The 8,477-nt window shown below is 42.0% G+C and overlaps 1 protein-coding gene across 3 annotated transcripts in view; it reads left to right on the top strand.

The window, feature by feature from the left end:
• Positions 1 to 1,867: 1,867 nt before the first annotated feature.
• Positions 1,868 to 8,477, top strand: part of arhgap32b (Rho GTPase activating protein 32b) — a 102,793-nt gene continuing 96,183 nt past the window's right edge. For all 3 annotated transcript variants that reach the window (XM_084074615.1, XM_084074616.1, XM_084074617.1), the window contains exon 1: positions 1,868 to 2,340. The gene's annotated coding sequence lies outside the window, so the exon portion shown is untranslated. The remainder of the gene's footprint in view (positions 2,341 to 8,477) is intronic.

Below are 8,477 nucleotides of genomic sequence, written 5' to 3' on the forward strand. Positions count from 1 at the left end.
TTCGCCTGCAGGGTGTGCAGTGCTTCGCGCTTCCGACACATTTAAGCACCGAAGTAGCGCTATATCGGCAGCCCCGGCCCGGACAGCATTTGAGAGACGTTACTTAGTCTGGTCTTTCTTTCCTTTTTGGCCAGGTGTTTATGGCCAAGCTTGGTACCCTTGTCTGCCCTTAAAGCCTGTGCATTAAGCTGTGCCTGCACACACACACACACACACACGCACACGCACACGCACACGCACACACACACACACACACACACACACACACACACACACACACACACACACACACACGCTCACACACGGACATATTATGTACAGGGGTCAATGGGGCTAGTGCCCAGGGGCCTTTGACTACCGGGGCCCTAAAGGCAGCCCTAAGGCAGCCAACAAATGCCCAAATGTATTAACACTGAAATACGTGGGCCCCTCATCCCATACAGTGCAAGGTCCATCCTATATGGCCATACAGAGACCCCAGTCGTCTTTTTTTTTACATGCAATTGCAAACAAATATCTTGTAAATACTGTAAATTAGAATGTAGGGTGGACTGTAAGCCCATTATGATAAAATGTCTGGTGATTTCTTGACCCGGCCTTATACAACCCGACCCGAGTACTGTGCACGCAAACTGCCCGAGGCAACTGGCCCGGGACCCCCAGGAGTCTTAATCCGTCCCTGCACACACACACACGCACGCACACACACACACACACACACACACACACACACACACACACACACACACACACACACACACACACACACACACACACACACACCAGTGAGAGATTAAATTCTAGCATAAATCCTATCTAATCTCAAACATCAAGGATTTCCAGTTGGGCAGGATTTGAAATTGGGTAAGTGAATTGCTTTTTAGCTGTGACAAAAATGCACACCTCAGTTTCATAGTTGGGCCTACGTTTTATTAACACTTGTGTCTGGATTTTTGTTTTTAACTTGTTGTTCTGCATGAAGATTTAGAGAGCAAATACCTTGTATGAATATGAGGCCAATAAACTTACCATCAGGCGAGGGTGTCGCTTGCCTAAACAGAACAGATGTACAGGCTAACAATGGGTCACGCATGGTGACTCACATCATCCCACGTTGTTCGCTTGTAGACAGTGGTGTTAAGTAACTAAGTACAAGTATGTACTCTCAAGTACTGTACTTAGGTAACATTTTTAGGTATTTTTTTACTTACATCAGTATTAACACATTTCTGTACTTTTACTCCTAGCTCTGGTCCATGGCGTTAGAAGGAAATCCTATGGAACAGAGCTACTTCTACCCCACCCCACACATTTGGGAGGTAAATTGTACTTTTACTCCACTACAATTGCATGAAAACTTTAGTTACTAGTTACTTTGTAGATTTGGATTATTATTACAAAATACACTAACCACTTCAGCCCGCTCGGCTATTTTCAAAATACTTGTTTACATTTTGAATCTGTGAAATGGGACATTCTGCATAATGACTATACTTTTACTTTTGGTACTTTAAGTATATTTTGATGTCGAAACCTTTTGTACTTTTACTCAAGTAGCCTACATTTCTAATATGGGACATCTACTTGTAAGTAACAGACCAGAATAGATGGCACTGTAACAGACTACATACATTGTATTGATACTTTTACTCAAGTAAAACATGTGAGTACTTCCTCCGTCACTGCTTTTGGATGTTTTTTTGCAAGCCAAGCCATACATCGTCGTGCTCTGATTCGCTGCTCGCGACTGCGCACATTATTCCAAATGATGGCCATGCGCGCGCCTCGCCTCACACACAGTTCATTCACACGTTGAGCCGCTCAACGCTGCGGAGGGAGGGAAGCTTTTTAAACGGTCCTTAAGTTTTATCCTGGAAACAGTCACCGTTTACTCCCAACTAGGACCGAATAACAGCAAGGCTTTGCTTCGGAAGGTAGGGGGAATGGCACGTTAATCGACAGCCTACACATAGTCTACATTTTTACATCTAGACTTTTAACTGTTACAACTAAATCAACGCTACCCCACGAGCTGTCCTGCGCGAGCTTAGTTTTTTTTTGTTCCGAAACAAACAAATGCAACAAGCCTCGAACCGACGACTGGCGTCGTTTTGGAGAGAAGAGGCAAACATGTGACTGGTATGTTTTGACTCTGATGGACCAAGTGGAGTCTGTGGTGGACTGTGGAGGACAAGAAGAGATAGTGGTGTCTGTGGACTCACTGTGTGTGTGGAGGACAAGAAGAGACAGTGGTGAAAGCACACAGTCTGAGCGACGGCGAAAGTAAAACTCATTCCACCGACGCGTATTTTTGCCAGGTTCAATTAAACAACATCACAGGTAATTATGTATTCTATACGGATTGATATGATGTATTGCACTCGTAATAACCTGGTTATTATTATATCTCGGCGGGCAGTGTCCGCCTCAATCTCTGAGAGAGAGAGAGAGAGAGAGAGAGAGAGGGGTGTGTGTGTGTGTGTGTGTGTGTGTGTGTGTGTGTGTGTGTGTGTGTGTGTGTGTGTGTGTGTGTGTGTGTGTGTGTGTGTGTGTGTGTGTGTGTGTGAGAGATAGAGAGAGATAATAACTTAAGCTTACTAACTGATAGCATATATAGATAGAGCTGTCTAGCTGTGTCTTGCACATGTCACCCATTTCAGTCCCATGCTGGCTGCAAACCATTCTATTTCGGGCTTTCTGCTGTGTGTTGCCTTACTATTATTAATAATGCATGTTCCAGTTAATATTAGTACCGCTGTCAGAAAGCACATGCATCAGGGTGAGATTTTGGACGGGCTGTATTGCTTCTAATAGAAGCAATTTTTAATACTAAATCTCAAGTGCTCTCATTTGAAAGCCCCAGTGGGAGGGGGTCTCCTTGGGAATGATATAATAGCTGCTACATAATTGACCAAACCTATAGTGATGAATTTCTTGTATTAGGTTATAGGTAATCAAATAATTGTGGTTTTATTTGAGTCATTATTTGAACAGTCAAGTAGACTACAGTTAGCAATACATTATTCACATCAGGGCTGCCTTACAGTACATAATGGCCATTGAGTTGTTTCGGGGTAGTAGCTAGAGCATCTTGCTCAAGGGAATGTTACTTACATGGTAGTTGCTGGGGAGAACAGCTCATTTTTTAATTCATTATTCTCTGTCCTCTTTTTCCATGATGCTGTGGGGATTAGAGGCAATTCCAGAAGCAAGCAGGCTTCCCTAGTATTTAACAACCCCTACCTCCCAAATTGTGTGGGAATACTTTAGTTACCTGCCTGGTATTGGGGATCATGGGTTGGTACATTTGAGGTACAGTGGGTGTGGTAGGTACCAATTCCATTTTTCCGTTCCATTTTTGCCTTGGGTATTTGGTAAAATAAACATTATATTATTTTTCTGGCTTTCATTTGTACTCACTCCCAACTCGTCACATTTTGCAGCTCTGCCCTTGTGACGTTGCATGTTGATGAAACTATGCCTAACCCAAACCTTAACCTTAACCTCACAAAAAACTATGTCTAACCCTATCATCATAACGTCACAAAAAACTATGCCTAACCCTAACCTTAACCTCACAAAAAAACTATGTGTAACCCTAAACCAAACATGTCGTGACATGCTTGGAGTAATACAAAAGTATACTTCTAACATGCAGTGGGATTTGAACCAATGATCTTGGGAACATGGAGCTAATGTCGTCACACCTCTCGCTGTTCCATCACTGTTTTAGATGTTATTTGAAGCGTTATCCAATGATAGGGCTTCCTTCACTTTCTTGGCCACGTCCACTCCCAACCCGTCACATAGCCTATTGCAGCTCTGTCATTGTTTGTGATAATGTGCAGCACTAGGCACGTATCAGTTGTGGGTTGACCTAATAAGACATGATTTTCCCTTATTATTGTTGCTTCTATGAGAAAAGAAACACTTTATCTTAGCTTCATATTTTGATGTACTGTACCTCACTCTCCTGCCAGATTGGCCAGCAGGAACACAATCCGATCATACTGCAGAGTAGGTCCATGGCCTAAAAGAAGATGGTGTTTCATTCTTTTCATCCTACTAGTCCAAGTTAGCTTTATACGGCCCATGGGCATTTGGGCAGCCTTAGTAGCTGGGCTGCCATTCAAGTATTTATGTGAAAAGTATCACATTAGACACACTAAATGAAAAAGGGTATTTTGCAATGTTTGTGTTTGTTTGCTTAGAAGATTAAAATTGGGTTCAACATGCAATTGCATGCATACTGTGTCCAGGCTTGTTCAGCTATTCTACTTCTGTCCAGGTATTGCAAACAGCAAATTAATTTGTGATATTATTCGCAAATCTGTTGGCTTTACTTTTGGAATAAAATAGACTACCTGTAAAACAGAATACGCCTGACTCTGCAAGTGTATATTATTGCTGCACTTTTGTCTGTCTAGTTCCTTTTTACCACTGTTTGCAATTCATATAACAAAGAGTCTTAGAGGATCACTTCACCCATTCACCCATCTTCATATAATTGGTCCTTACTAAAGCTCATTTTAAGATGGAACCATTTCTGTCTTCTCACTATGTTTCAGAGGAGGGCTGTGGACAGTTCAGAATCCTGCCTACCAGTGACATCTCATCGGTAGACTTAAGTCATTTTGAACAAGAGTTTTTATTTTTTATTTATGTACTAAGAACAATGGCTTCTATTTCAGCATGCTAACTTTCCAGGAAGATAAAAGCTGTAGTTTCTATTAGCTTGTAATCCTCATCAAATATATGGGCTATAGTCCACCAATGAGATGCAGAGTGTGGACCAATTATATGAAGATACGGTTGAAAATGAAGCTCATTTAAAGGGATAGTTCACCCCCAAAATGACTTTTTTTCCTATTGATTAGTCACCCCATGGAGACTTGAATTCATGAATATTTTTTGTTTTTTGTCGCATTCCTAAGCCAATAATTTGATGACGGCAGTGGTTCTGATAGGAGACATAAATAGTCTCCTTTGTGTCTCCTACCAGAACCGCTGCCTACCAGTCCGCTGGTCATCAAATTATTGGCTCAGGAATTCGACAAAAACAAATATCCTTGAATTCAAGTCTCCATGGGGAGTTTTTGGGTGAACTATCCCTTTAATACTCCTGTTGTAATCATAATTGTAAAATACTCTATATTACATGTTATTGGCTGGCAAGTTTACTTTGTTTTAAGGTCTCCTTCTGAAGACAGTCTTGTTTTGTTATTTGACATTCAGCATCACTCTGACATTGATAATGAAAACACTGGGTGGGAGTTGGTGCAAAAAATGCACTAACCATGGCGTGACTTTCAAGCTACCATGTGGTCCACCTCTTGGAGGTCACTGTCTTAGGTGACCCACTGTCAAATAACAAACTTTCAGCCCCATCTGTGCTTTTCATTACCAACAGCATCTCTGCGTAATGTCCTTGTAATCAATGCCAGCCTGAATTTATGCAGATTTTAGTTTGAGTATGTGTCATCAGCTACCTTAATATATTTATGCATATCATAACGCCTTGACTCATGGTTAAATAGTTACAATGGGCCGCTACTTTTTAGTCAGCTGAGTGCTTGTTGTGTTGTTTAGCTTTGCTGGTGGCTGCATGTGTTTTCATTGCCACAATTTTCATCATATTTACCGTTCCCTGTGCCATGTGGTTGATACCATATAGAAAATCACCCAGATTCCATTACACTGTCTTTGAGATGGAGAGATGGATAGATAGATGGATGGGTGGGTGGAGGGAGGGAGGGAGGGATGGATGGATCAACTTGACAATAAATATCCTAATACGGTTATTCAGATTTATTGTCACGTCACAGGTTTACAGGTGTAAAGAAGTCGGTGAAATTATTTGTGTCACCCATTTACAATACATAATTATGATTGTGCATTGCGCAATCAATATTAAACGACTCAGAGGTTGTCTCTCAGTGGCCAATGGCCACGTACAAAGGCACACATGACCCCCGACCCTGTGCTCTATACTAATAAAGCATTCTCTGGGGGCCGTGCACTCATGTGCCATTCCCTTCCGCATGTTCATTCATTATACAAATGGCGATGGCATCCTCCACTGTGGAGGATGCCAACAAAACAGAGCTGCAGACTCTCCACATACAGTCCATGCATGAAAAGCATCCCCACTCCAGTTCCCTGCACAGTCACAGGCCTCTAAAAGATGCCATGGCATTCCGGATGGAGATTCCATTCCCCCGTAAACAATTCTGGCATTGAGCAAGGGGGTGGTTAGAGAGCTGCCGCGGTATTCCTACAATGGCAGCGCGGAGGATAATGAGGTAGAATAGACTAAATGGAATTCTCATTCAGGGCTGTTTTGGCAACAAGTTGTGTGAAACTACACGTAAGCAATGAGGGGGACACATACAGCACAGTAGGCTGTACTTCAGTACGTGAGCTGGATGTCCTCTATGTCCAGACGTCACACAGTCATCATCATAAAACATGCAGGGACATTATTCCTACTTCTATGGACACAGATTATATGTCATGAATTTAATACACATACATTTTTTATTTAGTCTTTAAAAACCATGGTGTGTGTGTGTGTGTGTGTGTGTGTGTGTGTGTGTGTGTGTGTGTGTGTGTGTGTGTGTGTGTGTGTGTGTGTGTGTGTGTGTGTGTGTGTGTGTGTGTGTGTGCGTGCGTGCGTGCGTGCGTGCGTGCGTGCGTGCGTGCGTGCGTGCGTGCGTGCGTGCGTGCGTGCGTGCGTGATTGATGGGTAAATAGCACTGTATGAGAAGTTATTTTACTCTTCATTTTCCAGACACATGTCCACACATATTCCATTTATTTACAGATTTGTGTAAATGAGAGTTCTGTCATTACTAAAGTTTGGTTGACAGCTCTCTGTTTACTGCCAATGACCTAGTTATAGTCTGTTAATTTCAATGTTTATCTTGCTGTTGCACTAAAGTTGACAAATTTGACAAAGAAAATTGATTAAGGAAATTGTCAGAAGCTCTGTCTGTGAAAAGAAGACATCATTTAAGAAGCGGTTTAAAAGATTATACAGATTTTGACAGCTCTACCATCTCTGGTGGTGTTTTCCAAAGCCTAGAGCACAGGCCCCAAGTAACAAAGCATTGCCTAAAGCGAGGCCTATTGTGGGTCACACTCATTCACTGAGATTATATCTCTAGTGACAGTTAGGGTTCATTGGATGCCCAGTTCCCATGTTTTCCCCATTGCTGTCAAAGTGGTACTGTAGATAGTGATTAGGTTGATTGATGTTACTTCCTCTTTGCACAGTATAGTCAGAATTTCTGTCGTATTATAAGTGCACCAAGTTTCATTGAATAATATTGCTGGACTGAGAGAGGATGCTGTAACAATTTATTTTTTGCATAGTACAGTAATTAAGCTATTCAAACCCCAGATGTACTGGTATTTAAAATCTGCAATACATGCCAGAAGAATTGTATTAAAAGGGCATAAACTAACGGCAGAAAAACATGGCAGACTGCATAACGCTGACCTTATAGTACACCATGATGTAGGCAATGCATCTGCCACTAAACAAATTAATAGTGGTTGTGTTAGATTTAGGTGTGTATCATTGCAAACGCATGACCAGTGGCACACTCATGGTGTGGGCTAAACTCCCATCACCAGGCGTTCCATACGGTGGAAAGCCTGGTTATTGTTCTGAACTGTCCCGACTAATATCGGTATCCGGTTGGGCACTGCCATGTTATCGTTCCCCTTCATGAATTCCATATATTGTAGTGTTGCCAGTTGCTATGAGTTAGAATAAACACGGACATACCAAACAAAGTATACCAAGCAGGATACATATAGATTTCAGAGGTTTATGGGCCTACCCACTACCACTATGTGTGGTTTCTGAGGGAATTATTTTTGGGAGCTCAGGCTATATCCGAAAACTGCAAAGTCTAGTCTAGTATGGGCACACTTAAATCTAACACACACATTATTAATTTGATGAGCTGCAGCTGTGTTGAAGATTTAAACTGGAAACTTGAAGGTGTCATAATGTGTTTCCAGTTCAAACCTGCTGCCAACCCAATCAAATGAAACTATTGGAAAACAACTGGAACAGGAAACAGGAATGCCATCTTTGGAAAACCTACAGTTATGCACAGAGACTATAGTGCTTGCCAACGTGTCATCACCACGGGGGGCATGGCATAGTAGCTGCAGACATACTGGTGGGGGTCACCCCATGTTAAGTCAACCTGTTTATACCCCACCAAGATGTCCGTGCTTCCAAATGACACTTGTTGACGCCCCCTTCGGTATTTTTTGGTATGCACTATTACATTTGTTTGGGGACAGCTCTTGAGATAAAGCTATACAGCTGGCTGCTGGTCATAATAAATTGACTGGGAATGTATCCATAAAATAAATAAATTGTTTCAATATCTCTTGGCAAATTGCTTGCAGAATTCAGCAGTAGGCATTTGGCTCAACTCAATTATAAATTCAAGTGC

This window comes from Gymnoscopelus microlampas, assembly GCF_963454915.1.
Source record: "Gymnoscopelus microlampas genome assembly, chromosome: 12".
Taxonomy (NCBI): Eukaryota; Metazoa; Chordata; class Actinopteri; order Myctophiformes; family Myctophidae; genus Gymnoscopelus; species Gymnoscopelus microlampas.